We start from the raw sequence: 18,888 nt of genomic DNA, 5'->3' as shown, positions 1-18,888 counted from the left end.
TAGGATCATTCATGAAGGACAACATTGAAAATTAGGCCTGGATTATGTTGGGTAAAATTATGTTCCAGTTACTAAGGGTATATAACAAATCACCCCAAAACTTGGCATCTTGAAACAGCAATAATTATTTATTATCTCCCAAAATCTGTCAGTCAGGAATTAGAGAGTGACTCAGCTGAGAATTCTGACTCTGGTCTTTCAATAAGATTGCAGACAGATTTAATTGGGGCTACAGTCATCTGAAAGTTTGACTGGGGCAGGAGTCATCTACTTTAAGATGACTTGCTCACTTGGCTGGCATGTTGGGGATGGCTGCTGGTGGGAGGCCTCAGTTCCTTTCTACATGGCTGCTTGACTGTCCTTATGGCATGGCAGCTGACCTGAGTGAGTAACCCAAGAGGTCAAGACAGAAGCTGCAATGCATTGTCATTTTCACCATGTTCTATTGGTCACAGAGATCCAGTCTTGATTCACTGTAGAAGGGACTCCACAAAGGCATGAATATAGGAGGTATGGATTATTGGGAGCCATCCTGGGGACTGGCTGCTATAAATTGGATGAGTAAAAAGTGTCGTACTTTTGGGAAACCTGTTTGTAAGTCTCTACCTTCAAATGCTGCTTATCTTACAGGCATGTCATCAAAGTTAAACATTATTATTATTATTTTTTTTAAAGAAATCTCCATTTTAATTAATTTATTTATTTATGGCTGTGTTGGGTCTTCGTTTCTGTGTGAGGGCTTTCTCTAGTTGCGGCAAGTGGGGGCCACTCTTCATCGCGGTGCGCGGGCCTCTCACTATTGCGGCCTCTCTTGTTGCGGAGCACAGGCTCCAGATGCGCAGGCTCAGTAGTTGTGGCTCACGGGCCCAGCTGCTCCGTGGCATGTGGGATTTTCCCAGACCAGGGCTCGAACCCGTGTCCCCTGCACTGGCAGGCAGATTCTCAACCACTGCACCACCAGGGAAGCCCCTAAACATTATTAAATGCAAACTTTCTACCTCACACTTAATGAGTTAATATTTTAAAGAGTTTTCAAGGTAATTTTTTATGCTCAGTCTCTATGTCTGACTAAAACCATTATATTAATCCAAATACATACACTTATCTATTAGTAGATTTTTCTTTGGCTTGGTCTTCATCTGAGATACTGGTCTTTTGTTTTGTTTTACTTGGAGTATAGTTGCTTTACAATTTTATGTTAGTTTCTACTGTACAGCAAAGTGAATCAGTTATACATAAACATATATCCCCTCTTTTTTTAGATTTCCTTCCCATTTAGGTAACCACAGAGCATTGAGTAGAGCTCCCTGTGCTATTCAGTAGGTTCTCGTTAGTTATCTGTTTAAAACATAGTAGTGTATATATGTCAATCCCAATCTCCCAATTCATCCCCCCCACCCGAGATACTGGTCTTAAATGGTGGCTCCTGAACTCTAAAATGTGGGATCAACAGCTTCAGATATCACATATGCCTTTATGTGAAGTAGGAGACATTACTGGAAATGACAGAAGAGCATGTGCTATGGAGCAGGAAGAATATATAAAGGAGGGGAAGCAAGTTGAACAGGGGTGAAGGAGAGTAGTATGGAGGGTATATTAGTTGATGGGGCAGAGTAGAATTGGTGTGAGATGAAATTTCTTATGACAGGTTGTAAACTTGTGCGACAGTATTTATTATGTGCTGTCTGTAGGAAGATATATAGTTACCTAAGTGATTTAGCAGTATAAAGTATGAGATTCATGGCTTTATGTTCAATCAACTTATGTCCGATATAAAGCTGATGCTAATAATTTAGGATTTACATTTTTTATTGAAGTATAGGTAACTTACAATGTTGTATTAGCTTCAAGTGTACAGCAAAGTGATTCAGTTATACACACACACACACACACACACACACACACACACACGTACACATATTCTTTTTCAGATTCTTTTCCGTTATAGGTTATTACAAGATAAGGTATTGAGTATAGTTCCCTGTGCTATACAGTAGGTCCTTGTTGTTTACCTATTTTATATATAGTAGTGTGTATATTAATCCCAAACTCCTAATTTATCTTCCTCCCCCACCCCTGCTATCCCCTTTGGTAACCATAAGTTTGTTTTCTATGTCTGTGAGTCTATTTCCGTTTTGTAAATAAGTTCATTTGTGTCATTTTTTTAGATTCCATATATAAGTAACATCGTATGATATTTGTCTTTCTGTGTCTGACTTAGTTCACCTAATATGATACTCTGTAGGTCCATCCATGTTGCTACAAATGGTATTATTTCATTCTTTTTTATTGGTGAGTCATATTCCATTGTATAAATACCACATAGCATTTAAATTTTTTTAATTGCCCACATTCACTCATAACTCAGTATCGTTTGTTAAATAAAGATGTTTTGGGTTCATTCATAAAGGAAAATTAGGAACATTAGTAAAATATGATGAGTTTAAGCCCCCTAATGTGGTATAGTTTGATAGGACTTCACGCAGCTGCAGAAATGAGTGTAGTATCCAATCCGAACTCTTGTGAATAGAGTATTAGAAATGATGTTATTGAATCTTTACACCCCAGAAGTTTGTCTAATAAACTGAGTAGTTGTCTCACTGAGTTTCATACAATTCATATCATAAAAATATAACTAAAAACTAATTTATTTGTATTCTACCTCACTCCACAGGCTCATTAGAAGTGACTGGTTGGTAGTTTCAAAAACGTAGTGAAAGAAGTTTGCAGAGTTTGTGTTCATTTGGGATCAGGCTGTTTTGCAGAGTCAAGGTTATTGAAATTTATTTGTGGCAGAGATGGGTGAATAATGAACAGTTCTTTCTAGACACATAATACAAGCTCCCTGTTGGCTTCTATCTGTCTGCCTTAGGAACAAAGATGTCTCTGTGCTACGGGGTAAAGACCTGGAGTGAAATGAGTACCTGGTAAAGGCTGAGAGCACATGTAGGGCATGGAGCCACGAGGACTCATTATGATGACTAGATTGCTTATGGAAAACCAATACTTGCAAGTCCTGATTGGAATGGGCTTCACAAGTCTGTGTTCTGTCTTTCGTATGTAGCATTTCGTTCTAGAGACAAAATAAGGTCTGTTGGATAAGGCAGTGAGAGATTGTCTTTGGGCAATTCCTATAACAGACTTTCTGTTTTAACTAATCTCTTGTTATTTGAGCCTTTTATTTATTTTTAGAGACATTTTAAAACACAGAAAAGTACATAGGCACTCTGTTTATTGACCACCGAGATCAGTTTTTAGTTTTCAATATCTTCATGGTGGGAATTTAATTTCCTGCTTCACAAAATATTATGCTCAGCATAAGGTCTTTCAACTTGTGGGAAACAGGACTAGTAAAGTGAAGAACAATGATCCCTTCCAAGACTAGCTTTTATTTATAGCTGTAGCTTCTAATTTTATTTTAGTGCTTTGTAAACTCACCAAATCCCACTGCTTAACATTAGCAATAAATTGTGCCTTGTTTACTTCTAAGATGGTCTGGAGCTTTTAGTGTAATTGATTGGCTGCCTGCTTTTGCACATGTGCAAATGGTTATGTTATACACTGTCAAACCCATTCCAGAGTGGTGAGGAAGAAGAGAAAAAGAAATGGATTCTTATCCTCTTCTTAAAATGATCTTTTCTCCTCCATGTAGGGAATTTGGATAATTCTGAAACGTCAACCACTTGATGTGGTTGTTTTTTTTCATTCGTTGTCCCATTCAATATAGAGATTCATGCTCTTCACTTCTGGGAAATTTTATTCTATCATTTCTTTGATAATTCTCCTGTCTTCTTACTCTGTTTTCTCTTTTAAAACTTCTGATATGCAGAAGACCTATTGAATTGAGCCTCTCTTTTTGCTTACCATTTCTGTCTCTATTTCTGCCTCTGTCTTTTGGTTCTATTTCCTGGGAGATTTTTAAAACTTACTTTCAGGCTTCCCTGGTGGCGCAGTGGTTAAGAATCCGCCTGCCAATGCAGGGGAAACAAACGGGTTCGAGCCCTGGTCCGGGAAGATCCCACGTGCCGCGGAGCAACTAAGCCCATGCGCCACAACTACAGAGCCGGCGCGCCTAGAGCCTGTGCTCCACAACGAGAGAAGCCACCACAATGAGAAGCCTGTGCACCACAACGAAGAGTAGCCCCCGCTCGCAGCAACTAGACAAAGCCTGTGCGCAGCAACAAAGACCCAAAACAGCCAAAAATAAAAATAAATAAATTAAAAAACAAACAAAACAAAACTTACTTTCGTTCCTTCTATTGAATAAAAAAAAATTTTGTCAATAACATTTTTATTTCCAAGAAATCTCTTTGGTTCTCTGATCATTTTTTTCATTTTAACTTGTACTATAATACTTTCTTTAATCTCTGAGGATACTAATTCAAGTTTTTTTTTTTTTAAGTTCTTATCTTTTTTTTTTTTTTTTTATTGGCCACACAGCACAGCATGTGGTATCTTAGTTCCCCTACCAGGCATTGAACTCACCCACATCTGCAGTGGAATACTGGAGTCTTTTTTTTTTTTAAATAAAACTATTTATTTTTGCTGTGTTGGGTCTTCGTTTCTGTGCGAGGGCTTTTTCTAGTTGCGGGGAGCGGGGGCCACTCTTCATCGCGGTGCGCGGGCCTCTCACTATCGCGGCCTCTGTTGTTGCGGAGCACAGGCTCTAGACAAGCAGGCTCAGTAGTTGTGGCTCACGGGCCCAGTTGCTCTGAGGCATGTGGGATCTTCCCAGACCAGGGCTCGAACCTGTGTTCCCTGCATTGACAGGCAGATTCTCAACCACTGCGCCACCAGGGAAGCCCTATACTGGAGTCTTAACTGCCAGACCGCCAGGGAAGTCCCTTAAGTTCTTGTCAGTTACCAGAATTATCTTAGTTTACTCCAGGGTTATTTCTTCCTGTTTACTGTGGTCCCTCCTTTTCATTTTGGAAGCTTTCCTTGAATGTCTGGTGGTCCTTGGTTTTGTGTTCATATTTAAGACTAAAAGGCAATTGGAGGGTCTGTGTGCAAAATTGTGGAGTATATGAAGGTCTTGTCTTAGAAGCTGTTCAGATTCTCTAGAGAGGAAACATAATATTGAGGGGAAACCACCGACTAATTAATACAATATGATATCAGTTTTACAAATTGAAAAATAAAACTAAATGACATGTGGCTTGTGGTTATATACATATGTGGCAAAACCATAATAAAGGCAGAAGAAACTAAACACAGAATTCAAATAGTGCTTACACTTTGGGGATATGGTTGGAGTGGAGCATAAAGAATATCCCTGTTATTGGTTATGTTCTATTTTTTAAATTGAGAATTGAGTTTTATTATGATCTTCATTCCTATATATATGTAATATAATATTAATACAGTCTTTTATATGTGTCAAGTATTTCATAATAAAAATGAGAAAATTTGAAGGAAACTCTTTGTATCCCATCTTGTGAGAGCAGATGCTTGACTGACAGTGTTCTCTGCCTGGAGTTGGGGGGCTGACTGTTCATAATCATGACCCACCCTTTCAGCTCAGTATGCAATTTGAGAAGTGACAGGGCTAAATGAATCAGCACAAACAGGGTGGTTATGCATAATTCCTTTGGAGATGTTCTTGGCACCATGCTCCCTGATGTCCTGATGCGTATACTGGTCACGGATTCTTCCAGACACCATCCAGTCTTCCCAGTGATGTGTAAGAGATACCTCCACCAGCCCCTGAGTACCTGGCAGTCTTAAATTTCATCCTTTGCCTTCTGCAAGGTGCCTCAGGCACTTTTGTAGCACCTTTACTGCTGTCACTTACACATCTCTGTAAGCCATTTGGGGTCAAAACTGTTCAGCTGCACATGAAATAAAGGCAGAAAGAAACCTCGGTGGAGTAAAGGGGCAGCTGGGAGACAAAGCGCGGTACTGCGGTAAGTGCTCATTGGTGAGAGCTCGTGGGCGGGGCATGGCTGGGAGGTGTGCATCTTCCCTCCGCTCCCTCCTCAGCACCGGAATGATTCACCTGTGTGCGCATGGGGGTGTGCATAGTTTTTAATGTTGAAATGTTTGAGACAGAGAGGGTCATAATGAGTCAGTGCGTGTCGGGCACCACTAACCAGGTACAACTGTAGACCTTCAGTTTCTCCCCAGTTTGTGTTTGTGTCCACTCCAGTGCCGAGTGGTTCTAAGTCCCAAACCTCAGCAGGGTTTTGCGGGGGCAAAATTGTCTCTTTCTCAAGTGTCCCCCTCTGTAAACACCAAGCTGAGGCTTCTTTTCCTCCCCCTCATACAGAAGTTACCTCTTCTCCACTGGCTTTCCATCTTCCATAACTGTTGAAATCTCTGCTTTGCTCTTGGCCACTCCGTGTTCTATTCCTTAATGTGGCTTATCTTTATTCTTTTTCTCGCACGTTAATGGCGTCTTTGTTGGGAGAGGATATCAGGGAGGTGTTTAATAAGCTTTCTTTTTTTTCTGCCAAGAAATGAAAAAAAATGTATTAAAAATTAGTTTTTATTTTCTTTTTTAATTGAAGTATAGTTGATTTACAATGTTATATTGGTTTTAGGTGTACAATATTGTGATTCAATAAGCTTTCTTTCCTTTTTTTAAAAAAATATTTATTAATTTGGCTGCACGTGTGCGAGATCTTCATTACAGCATGCAGGATCTTTTTAGTTGGAGCACACGGGATCTTAGTTGCAGCATGCGGGCTCTTAGATGTGGCACGTGGGATTTAGTTCCCTGACCAGGGATCGAACCCAGGCCCCCTTGCATTGGGAGTGTAGAGTCTTAACCACTGGACCACCAAGGAAGTCCCCAATAAGCTTTCTTTAATCAGAAAACAATATTAACATTATGAGGAATCTTGTCTCCCCCTACCCCGTGTTTTTTTTTTTTTCCTTTAGCTTCATTGAGGTATAATTGACAAATAAAATTTTAAGGTTTTTTTTGGGGGGGTAAGATATTTAAAGTGTGCAACATGGTGGTTTGATATACGTAAACATTGTGAAAGGATTAACATATCCATCACCTCCTTTTTGTGTGTGTGTGAGAACATTTAAGTTCTAGTACTCTCAGCAAATTTCAACTACATGTGTCGTCAACTGTGGTCACCATGTTGTACATTATTAGATCCTCAGACCTTATTCATCTTATAACTGAAAGGTTGTACCCTTTTACTGACCTCTCCTTGTTGCTCTCACTCTCCAGCCCCTGGCAACCTACTCTCTTTCTGTGAGTTCAGCTATTTAGATATCTATCTATTTATTTATTTATAATTAAAAGAAAATTTAAGACTCCATATGTAAGTGACATTATGCAGTATTTGTGTTTCTGTGACTCATTTCACTTAGCATAATACCCTCCAGGTTCATTAATGTTGTTGCAAATGACAGGATTCCCTTCTTTTTTTTTTTTTTTAATTTACTTATTTTTATTATATATTTATTTATTTATTTTTGGCTGTGTTGGGTCTTCGTTTCTGTACGAGGGCTTTCTCTAGTTGTGGCTCACGGGCCCAGTTGCTCTGAGGCATGTGGGATCTTCCCAGACCAGGGCTCGAACCCGTGTCCCCTGCATTGGCAGGCAGACTCTCAACCACTGTGCCACCAGGGAAGCCCACTTTGCCTATTTTTAAATTGTGTTGTTTGTTTTCTTGCTATTGAGTTGTTTGAGTATTTTATATATTTTGGATGACTTGCAAATATTTTCTCCCATTCCACAGATTGTCTCTATACTTTGTTATTTGCTGTGCAGAATCTTTTTAGTTTGATTCAAGACAATTTATTTCTGCTTTTGTTTTCTGCACTTTTGGGGTCATATTAAAAAAAATCATTGCCCTGACCAGTGTCAAAAATATTTTCCCCTATGTTTTCTTCCCCTACGTTTCATAGTTTCAGTTCTTACATTTAACTCTTTAATCTATTTTTGAGTTGATTTTTGCATATGGAGTGAGATAAGGGTCCAATTTTATTCTTTTGATGAAAACAGAGTTTTCCCAACTCTGTTTATTGAAGAGACTGTCCTTTGTGTGTTCTTGGCACCTTTGTTGAAGATCAATTGTGGATTTATTTCTGGGCTCTCTATTCTGTTCCACTGGTTTATATGTCTGTTTTTATGCCAGTGCCATGCTCTTTTAATTATTATAGCTTTTTAGTACATTTTGAAATCACATAGTATGATGCTTTTAGCTTTGTTCTTTTTGCTCAGGATTGCTTTGATTATTTGAGGTCTCTGGGGGTTTCATGTGAATTTTAAGATTGTTTTTGGATAAATCTTTATAATTGAAAGAGCTTATATTAACTAGTCTCATTCCTTGGTGAGGCAATCTTTTGTTAGTTTCACTTTTGCAAAACAAAGATTTGATAATGTATATTTACATATTGGAGATGTGGCTCAATCTAATTTTATCAATTAGGTGCAAAACCACAGTCTACCAGTAATAGCGGCTCATCTTTAATAAGCTCTGGGATAACAGAATAAAATATTCCTTTCTGAAATATAACTGAGGAGAACTATTATTGGTCCCTGAAGTTAAAAAACTGTCATTGTTCTTTAATAAGATAATTTCATCACTAGTGGTGATATTTTATCTAGTAGTCTAAATTCCTACTTCCACCAGCAGGAACTTCACTTCTTTTTAACATGATCAAGTGTCCAATTTTAGAACAGCAGATGGCTGGAGCTTGCTTTATACTGATTAGTAATATTTTTTCTTCTAATGTACAGAAAACATTTCTTTAGTCCCTAGCAACTTGATCATCTATGCACCCTTACAGAAATCTCAATGTGCCCTATATGGCTCAGAGTATTATCTACAAGCACTTACATCTATCAGGCTTTTGTTTGGAGGCCAGAGCAGGAATGTCACATGATACGCAGGAAAAGGTCCTGTAATCTTGCCTATTCATACGAGACACAACATAGTTTGTCAAGAGTCTTTTGTACTTTAACAACACCTTTCCAAGAACTTACATTGCTTCCATCTAAACTAACTTGAAACTTCCTTAGGGGAAAAATAGTATACATTTCTGCTTGTGAGGGAAATGGAAAATACTTTATTTTATACTGGATTGTGAGTTAATATGTCTGGGTAGACCATTACTGGCCAGAGCCGGAACCAAACTCAGGTTTGGCTGCTCATTGCTCTGGAGTGAATGTTCAAGAGACAAGTGTTGGTGAAAAAAAAGATGCTTTATTCAGGAAGCCGGCAACCTGGGGAGATGGCAGACTAGCATACCCTAAACCACCTCCCAGTTGTTGGTTAGGGAGCAGAAGGTCTTAAAGGGGAGTTTCAGGGGTGCACAGGCAGTGGGGGGCCCTCCGTGCAGAGCAGCACAGTCAGCTCCGACAACCGTCTTGAAACTGGTCATGTGGTCCAATCAGCATCATCGTGATTGTTTTAGGCACAGTTAATCTTCAGTTCCAGGGTTGATTTGTTCCCATTTCCTTGAGGCCAGTTCTTGGAATTGTGCAAGGCATAGACTCAGTACTGCTCAAGACAGAGCAGCTTATGTCATGGCTACAGTCTGGTCATCCTGCAGTTAGCTTTTTCCCTCTGGTGGCAGTTTTTAGTATCTGCAAAACAACTCAGGAATGTGCATCAGACACTGTTATCTGTGTCCTTCAGGGAGGAACTAAAGATTCTGTGACTCTCTTGTCCTAATCATTAACTGCTTGAGCCTGCTCTTTTGTGACTCAGGGGAGGCCTGGGAGACTATGGCTTTTCTACAAACAAGAGACAGGGGACATGGAAGGGCTTTTGCATCTGGGGGGGCCCCTCCAAGGTCTGGCTCTGTTTCAAGACCTCTGGGAGTTATTTGTGGGGGACCCACCTTGGGTTTTAGGAGCAGGAAAGAAGTATTCAGGGAATTGTCATGGCCTGGGAAGGGAGCAGGAGAGTGTACCAGTTGGAGTTTGAGTTTTCGAGAATGCTGTGTGTTTGTGTGTGTGTGTGTTGAAGGGAGGGAGAATGGTGATAGAGGAATAAATAGATGACTTTTCAGATAATCAGAGTGAAAACCTAAAATGAAAAGGGACAGCCTGGTGAGATGGGAGAAAACATCCAGCTTCACCACCTGTCTCCCAGTATGCTCTGAAAATTCTGGCCCGCAAAGATCCTCTTTCTTTAAGAATTTGTAGTGCATGTAATTATAGATTATCTGGCATTTTACTTTAAATTATTTTAAAAATGTGAGTCACTGCAAAGTGGTTTAGAGATCAGGCTCTGGAGCTAGGTCAGTTTAGGACAAATCCTGGCTTTATGACGTATTAGCTGTGTGACCTGGGACAAGCTACTTAACCTCTCTGTGCCTCAGTTTCCTCATATTTAAAATGAGGATAATAATAATATCTACTTTGTTGTTTTGTTATGGGTAAATTACTTAGCCAGCAAAATTAGTACATATTCATTGTAGAAAAGTAGATAGTGGGAATTCCCTGGCGGTCCAGTGGCTAGGACTCTGTGCTTTCACTGCTGAGGACCCAGGTTCGATCCCTGTTCAGGGAACTAAGATCCCGCAAGCCAAAGAAAATAAAAGGAAAGAAAAGTAGATAGTATAAAAATTAGCAGAAAAGGAGATAAACATCTTCAATCCTTCCACCTATAGGTAACCACTATTACTATATTGGTACATACCCTTAGATGTTTTTTGTGTGCAACCTTGAGATCATACTTTTCATGTTATTTTGTAACTTTTTCCCTTAATAATATATCATGAGCATTTGCCCATACTTTTCAACATCATATATCTAAAATAGAACTACATTGATTGGATAGGTAGTTTTTAGTTTATTAAAGTGTTCCCATATTGTTGAAGCTTTAGGTGGCTTTCAGATTTTCACTTTCACATGAAATGCTTCAGTAAACATTTTTGTATGTTAATCTCATTCTTGAAGTTATTTTCCTTGAAGAGAAATGGAATTGCTGAGTCAAAAGGTATTTGTTTTTATTTTTAAGGCTTTTGACACATATTGCTAAATTGCCCTCCAGAAATGTTCACTAGCGATGTGTGAGAGTTTGTTTTCTTGTCCTCTTGTCAGTAGGGATTATTCTAATTTTTTTACATTCAATTTTATAGGTAAAAATTGTGTCTTCGTTGTTTGATTATGAAGAAGACTGAACATTTGTGTATGTTTTTAGCTCTTGGATTTCTTTTTCTTCTCTGGTGTGTGAAGTACCTGTGTATTCCCTATTCACCTTTTTTTTTTCCCTGAAGTATTCACTTTCTTGTAAACTTTCAATTTGTAAGAGATCTTTATGTTGAAAAGCTATTGTTTGGCTTGATTAAGATATTTTTCCCCCAAGAAGTAAAATTTCAACAACTTTGTTAATGAATCTGATACTCTGAGGTTGGTCAATTAAGCTTCATCCATGAGGTCTCTAAGAGAAAAACTACAAATCGGTTGATACTTATGATATTATAGTACACAGGTATATTATTTATAGACACAATTGGAAAGTCTTTTTTTTTTTCCTTCTGAAAATAGCAAATACTTGCTGGTGAGTCGATTTACTGTTTGGAGTTTGCTTTGTAGGTGGAATATACTTCATTTATTCTGATTAGGTATTGTGAATCCTGTTTTGTGCTATACCTGTGATATCATTTTTTTTTTTTATCACAGTATAGTTGATTTACAATGTTGTGTTTCTGGTGTACAGCAAAGTGATTCAGTTATACATACATATATATACATATTCTTTTCCATTATGGTTTATTATAGGATATTAATATAGCTCCATTTGCTATACAGTAGGACCTTATTGTTTATATTTTATATATAGTAGTTTGTATCTGTTAATATGGAATGCCTCACGATTTTGCATGTCATCCTTTCGCAGGGGCCATGCTAATCTTCTCTGTATCATTCCAATTTTAGTATATGTGCTGCCGAAGCGAGCATTATACCTGTGATATCTTGATGGAGCCCTCAACTATTTCCTGGACACTGTCTTGGTATTTTATAGCTATTATTTATTTATTTATCTATCTATCTAGATATCTATCTATTTATTTATTTATTTATTGCTGTGTTGGGTCTTCGTTTCGTGCAAGGGCTTTCTCTAGTTGCAGCAAGCGAGGGCCACTCTTCATCGCGGTGCGCAGACCTCTGACTACCGCGGCCCCTCCCGTTGCGGGGCACAGGCTCCAGACGTGCAGGCTCAGCAGTTGTGGCTCACGGGCCCAGTTGCTCCGCGGCATGTGGGATCCTCCCAGACCAGGGCTCGAACCCGTGTCCCCTGCATTAGCAGGCAGATTCTCAACCACTGCGCCACCAGGGAAGCCCCGTCTTGGTATTTTAAACTCTTAGAGTCAGCCACAGTGTTTATGCCCTGTATTTATCAAGGACTTGCTGTGTAGATAGATCAAAAGTCGAGATGGAAGGCACAGATTTTTGTGATTCTAGAGCTGAGGTCATAATGCTTAGTATACAAATGACTTGAAAGGTGGGATTCTTAGAAAGATTGGAACCATTGCCAACGGTGAACGTTTCACTGATTCTTTGAAGAGTATCGCAAGAGCTCACCCTCTGTAGGGCAGATCACTGTTGCTCAGGCCTCCTGCAGGTATAACTTCTGAAAGCATGTTGGAGGACTCATTTATCTGTGTCGCATCTTGAGGCTTAAGTGCGAAGCATATATTTTTGTGAAACCTGGAACTGAAGGAAATTTCTTTAGAGTGCAGTTGAAACTTTACTCATACCTTCAAACTCATTTTGGAATTTAAAACAGCTGTAAAAATTCCTGTTGTACTGATGGAGTTCCCAGGGTGGTGTGTCTCTCCTTCCACTTTCTTTACTTCCCAAGCTCTCCCCACCACAAGGCCCCCCAGCCGTCTAAGGAGACATCTCTGATGGCATAAAAGTCTTCTGAAAACCATTAGGTGACTCATACCACGCGTGTATGGCTTTAGGCTTGACAGGCGGTTTTTAAAAATAGTTCACCCTCCCACTCTAAGGAGATTTCCGAAGTTCTGATCAGGGAGTCTAAAAATTCACATTTTACCTAATAGGTGATGAGGAGGGTGCTTATCTTACCTGTCTGGATTTTTTTTTTTTTTTTACTCAAAGTTTAATGAAATATTCTGTATTACCTATAATCTTTTTTTGAAAGCGAGAGCAGACTATGAGGAAATATGTAGAATGCGTATAAATCAGCAGAGCAAAAGTCAAGTTCTTACCCCTATTATTTATAAATATTGAGACGTTATTTATTTAGGCATGATAAGTAGATTCTCTTTTGATGGTTGAATGTGAGGGTCGCTTAGAATTAAATTTTTTATTTTAGTTTTTCTGAGTGGCTGGGACTTTTTCTAGCTAACGTAAGTGGTTTTATAGCGTTTCTCTGGCCGCTTTATCTGTATTTAGAATTTTTAGCAGTATTTTCAGAAAATTTCCAAGGCCCATCATTTTGTAAAAATTTGTGTTACAAACTTGTTTCTTTTTGATTCCCCCTCCCTTGGTCTCTCCCTTCCCCACCTCCATCCCGTCAGTTCCTCCACTTCCCCAGTTCTGGGTCTGTTTATTTTTCACCTCATGAGTAATGATTATTATAAATTCAGCTCGTTCTAATGAGGCACTAAGGCTGTCTCTCAGGTTTTGGATTTCCTTTAGGAGAACTGTTAATTATTACCGCCTCACCTTCTTATACCTGGCACAAAAGTAAGTTGCAGAAGGAGAAGAGGAAACACCTGTTTATAAAATGTGGCATTTGAGGAAAATTCTAAATGCAGAATGATTGACAGCAGAGCCTCATAGAATCAGCTCAGCCCTGTCTTGATTCGGTTTCCCGTGGCTGTGGATATCGCATGTTTCACACTATGTGTAGACCCCTTCCACCATGCTTTTCATGTCACTCTCTACTTCTGTTGCCACCTTTTTAATTCACAACTTTAGTTCATTTCTCTGTCACGTTAGCTTTTTCACTGGGCTTTCCCTGCCTCCAGGGTCAAGTTCCCTCAATCTGTAAATCCAACAAGCAGCCGCTGGATTTGTATTTGAATGGGGTCCCTGCACTCCTCAGCCCTCCTAGAATTCCTCCTGTGTTATGGTCCAAGTCCTCAGCCTCTTCAAGCCTTTTTACTGTGAGCTCCAGATTAATTTTCTAGTCTGGTCACCTGCTGCTCCTTGACCTCCAAATTCTGCCCTGTTGATCTGACAAGCCTGCCAGTCAGAGCAGCTATTGCTTTTCCTACCACCCATCTCTGTGCAGAGAAATCCGACCCACCTTGGAAGTGGCACCATCTCCTCCAGCATTCCTTTCCAGATCCCTCCTGTTGGCAGTGTTCCTCTGCATTCTGCAGCTCCGGTGTCACTCATCGGGAATTATTTTTACATTTGTAGGCTCTTATCTGTGTCGCCTGAGGGTAGGAAGCAACTCATCCATTCCTGGTTCCCCTGGACACGCTCAACCTGCTTGGCCTGCGGTGCTCACTCTTTCATCCCCTTCTGGTTCTTTCCCCCATTAACATTCTCATTTCTCCTATTGTAAAACAACAACTACTGCAAACTCTCTCTTTACCCAAATTCCCTCTGTTACAGCTGTATCTCTCTCTGCTTGCCTCTATGAATTTATTTTTTGTAATTGAAGTATAGTTGATTTACAACGTTGTACTAATGTCTGCTATACAGCCAAGTGATTCAGCTATACAATATATACATTCTTTTTTTAATATTCTTTTCCATATATTTTATCATAGGATATTGAATACAGTTCCCTGTGCCATACAGTAGGACCTGGTTTATCCATTATATATAATAGCTTACATCTGCTGACCCCAGTCTCCCACTCCAACCCTCCCCCAACCCCCTCCCCCTTGGTAACCACAAGTCTTGAACTTTTTTTTTAATGGAAGAGACTTGGTTTATTGATTTTCCTGATAAACAAGCTCACTGGAGAAAAATACAAATAATACAGAATTTGAAGAGAGTAAAAATCATCCAAAATGCCATCAACCAGAGGTAAATTGCCTTTCATTAAACATCATGTCCCATTTCACACGTACACACACGCACATACACACTCTTGTGCATGATACCACAGTTTTATATTAATGAAATCACACTGTACATACTGTTCTGTAACCTGCTTAAAAAAAATTCAGCAGTATATTGGGGACATCTTTCCAAGTCAGTTCATGTTAATCCTCATCATTTCTGTAAGCAGTTACCAAGCACTCGATTGAATCAACAATTATTTAATCTACACCTTTTGATGAGGATACCCATTCTTTCCTGGTTTTTCATTTGTATGACTAACACTGTAGTTGTATTAGTTAGGGTTCTCCAGAGAAACAGAACCAGGGGACACGCACACAGAGAAATATAAAGAATTGGCTCATGTGATTATAGAGGCTGAGAAGTCCCAAGATCTCCAGTTGAAAGCCTGGGAACCAGGAGAGCCGATGGTGCAAGTTCCAGTCTGAATCTGAAAGCAGGAGACTGATGTCCCAGCTTGAAGACCATCAGGCAGAGAGAGCAGATTCTCTCTTGCTCAGTCTTTTGTTCTATTCATGCCTTCAAGGGATTGGATGAGGCCTGCCCACATTAGGGAGGGCCATCTGCTTTACCTAGTCTACTGATTCAAATGTCAATGTTATCCAGAAACATCCTCACAGACACCCAGAATAATGTTTAACCAGATAGCTGGGTGCCCAGTGGCCCAGTTAAGCTGGGACATAAAATTAACCATCCTAGTAATGAACAGCTTTATACAGCTATCCTTAAACTCATCCCTCTCTCCCCATTAACTCTTTAGGATAAATTCCTGCATGTGAAATTGGTGGGTCAAATGTGTGTGTATGCTAGGTGATATTACTGCCCATCAGAAAAGTAAAGCTGTACCCAGGTAAAGTTGTCAGTGGCTTTTCCACTGCCCTCACCAACATGAATATTGTCAAATCATCCTAATCTTTGCCAATTTTATGGTTTAAAAATATCTTTCTTTCTTTTGCATTTCTTTCAGGACTAAGGTTGAATATTATTTTGTAAGTTAATGTTTGTGTGTGTGTGTGTGTGTGTTTTCCTTCAATTAGACTGACTACTGTTTACTGCACTTCTCTAGGGTCCTAAGTCCAAATAATTCCAGTCCTATAATGGAACTTATTTAGTGTGTGTGTGGAATTGCCTAATCAGATCCTTTGCCCATTTCACTATTTGAGTGTTTTGTCTTTATTCATTTGTAAGAACTCTTCAAAAAGTATGCATGATATCATATGTTATCACAGTTTTCTTTTAAAATTTTTGGTTTTTATGATTAAGATGAAAAGAGCTTCTCTACTCCTAAAATTATAAAAATATTAATCTATAGTTTCTTCTGCTGTTTTTATGGTTTTATTTTTTTAAATTTAATTTACTTTTTAGTTTTTAATTTTTTTACTGGGGTATAGTTGTTTTATATGGCTTTATTTTTTAAATTATCTTTTATTTTTATATTTGTATATATCATAGATACTATAACATCTATATATTTTACCTTTATTTCCATAATTTCTAATAGGTAGCAACCTCTTTGTTTTCAATGTGGCTCTTTAATCCATTGGGTACTGCTAAACAGATATCCGGGTTGCATTATTTCTTCTTTATTAGCTGAAATATAAAGAGAAACTTTATCTCATTTACTATTTGGTTTACTATTTTGGTTACTCATTTACTATTTGGAACAGTTTGTAATAGCGCAGGCAGGATAAATCTTAATTCTTTCCTTTATCAGTTATTTTTTATAGGAACTTTCTTATGGTAAAACTAGTGTAATTCAAGAGAGTCTGTTGCACAGAGCACAGTGCCTATTGGAATAGCTTCTTGGAACACCTTTCTTTCAAGTAAAGGTATAGAGGTTTGCATGAGATCCTATAGATAATGGTTTGGCTAAGAGGTCATGTAGTTCCACCTCCTGTTTTTTTTCTTTTTAATTTCTTGAGGTGGTTATTTATTAAGCTTCCAAGCAAATATAGAGTAGCATAAGACACTCCAAATCTATTCAGAAGAAAAGTAAAAAATACTACCAAGTATTGCTAGTTTCTTCAGCACCTCCTGTTTTTTCTAAATGAGGAATAACCATCGCCCCCCCCCCTGCAGCCCTTCCTTCCTCCCTTCCATCTCCACACACATAGATATAAATGGCTATATGTATATGTACATGTTTATCACTTCAAGTTCCAGGACAGCCCCATATGGTCAAACTCTAAGTAACTGTGATTCGGCCCAGAGTTAGTGAATCCATTGTAGGCGCCTGATGGGTAAAGGGGCCCCTCGGAGGAGCAGGGACGGCTGGTTATTGGAGGTCACTGTGCTTCTCGGGTCTTCCCTTGTCTTTGGCAATAGTCCTGCTTCACGGTGGACCTGCCGAAAATTCGCTGGGTCCTTTCCTGTCAGTCCCTCTCAGGATAGCCTGTGCCAGAATTGTGAATGCATCACCTGAGGATTCTGGCAGAAAACCTCAGGGTGACGGGTACTGCCACCACCTCAGTGTCTCACTGGGTCTCCTCATCTCTTGGCATCTCTCTGGCTGTGAGTGGCTTCCTCTGCAAGGCAAGGTGAATCATGTTGTTTCATGCTGTCTGCACCGCCCCCCGCCCTGGTCTGCCTCTGAAAAGCAAAGAAAATCGTTCACTCCCCTGCTCCCACGTCTGCTGATTGCTCAGGCCAACGTGCTGTGTCCGCGCCTCAGCCCTATGAGAAGGTTCGGGCCGCGAGGTACCTGGGCTCACACTTGGCCAGGAAAAGCCCCAGAGGAAGAGAGGCCACTGCCTGCTTCCTGACCTCTCATCTGTCTCCATGGTCACTGGCTTTGCTCTGTGTTTTCATCATGCATTGCTTATACTTTCTTTGTGTTTAATAGAGATTCTTTAAATCAGACATTTTTAGATTTTTTCCTGACCTGGCATCCCAAGTTTCGAATTCAGGCATACTATAAGTTTTTGCTCCCTTGCCTTTGCTTTTTCACCTTTATGTAATCACTGCTGTAGGTCTAGAGAATTTATTAAAAAGCATATGTTTGTTACATCTTCAAAAATTTTTTTCTTTAAAGGTGTCACTTCTTGGTTTTTCTTTCCTTTTAAAATCTCATCTTTATTCGTATCCTTCTAGGGTTGCCTAATTTTAAGTCTCTCCAGTGAATTTCTGTGTACCTGATGTATAGTGTTTATTAATCAAGTGTAGTTGTGTTATTTTGTAAAGTAACATCTCACATTACCAGTGTGAATGGTTTTTAAAAATTTTATTTTCTAAGCAACTGTCAATCCAGTTAATGGTGGGACTTGAGGCTTAAAAATTGACAGCTTGTAATGCTGTGGATGAAGGGGGTGCAGGAGGTAATGCTTATCTGTCAGACTTCTCCAAGTAGCCCCCATGCAATACTACACAACTCACCCAGCTTCCTTTTATCTTTTCCTTCACATCTCTAAAGCTGTCATTAGCTTGAGGTAGAGAAAAAATGTTCAGAATGTGCAGTGGTCTGCAAATAGATATCATCAGTGTTCATAAAGATATGTTTATCTGAGAACTCTAATATCAATAACTTATAAAGTTTTTGCATTTTTTTTTTTTTTTTTGGCCGTGCTGTGGCATGTGGGATCTTAGTTTCCCGACCAGGGATCAAACCTGTGCCCCCTGCAGTGGAAGTGTGGAGTCCTAACCACTGGACTGCCAGGGAAGTCCCTCTCTTTTTTAATCTGAAAAATTGCCCACTACATTGTTACATTGAATATAGTCTAGAAACAAACCTAATTCATTAATTTCATTTTGGCTTGAAGTTATTTGTGCTTTTACTCCGCCTCCTTTACAGCCTTCACTGAGGAGATCTAATTTAACCTGCATTCTTGACCTGATCAGAATTTTTGTACTTTGAGTCAACCATTGAGGGAGTCAATGTAAAATGAGAAATTTGTCTTATTTATAAATTGTCAGAAGGCAAC

The 18,888-nt window shown here is 39.3% G+C and overlaps 1 protein-coding gene and 1 non-coding gene across 3 annotated transcripts in view; one reads left to right on the top strand and one right to left on the bottom strand.

The window, feature by feature from the left end:
* The window catches only part of ANKRD6 (ankyrin repeat domain 6), a 202,776-nt gene that overhangs the window by 19,545 nt on the left and 164,343 nt on the right, over nucleotides 1-18,888 (top strand). The window lies entirely within an intron of this gene.
* LOC137769743 (U6 spliceosomal RNA) lies at nucleotides 11,772-11,878 on the bottom strand. The gene has a single exon (XR_011075060.1). It is a non-coding gene; the product is annotated as a U6 spliceosomal RNA (small nuclear RNA).

This window comes from Eschrichtius robustus, chromosome 9 (genome assembly GCF_028021215.1).
Source record: "Eschrichtius robustus isolate mEscRob2 chromosome 9, mEscRob2.pri, whole genome shotgun sequence".
NCBI classification, from domain to species: domain Eukaryota; kingdom Metazoa; phylum Chordata; class Mammalia; order Artiodactyla; family Eschrichtiidae; genus Eschrichtius; species Eschrichtius robustus.
The sequence above is the reverse complement of the archived record's forward strand: the minus strand, read 5'-3'. Positions and strand labels throughout refer to the sequence as shown.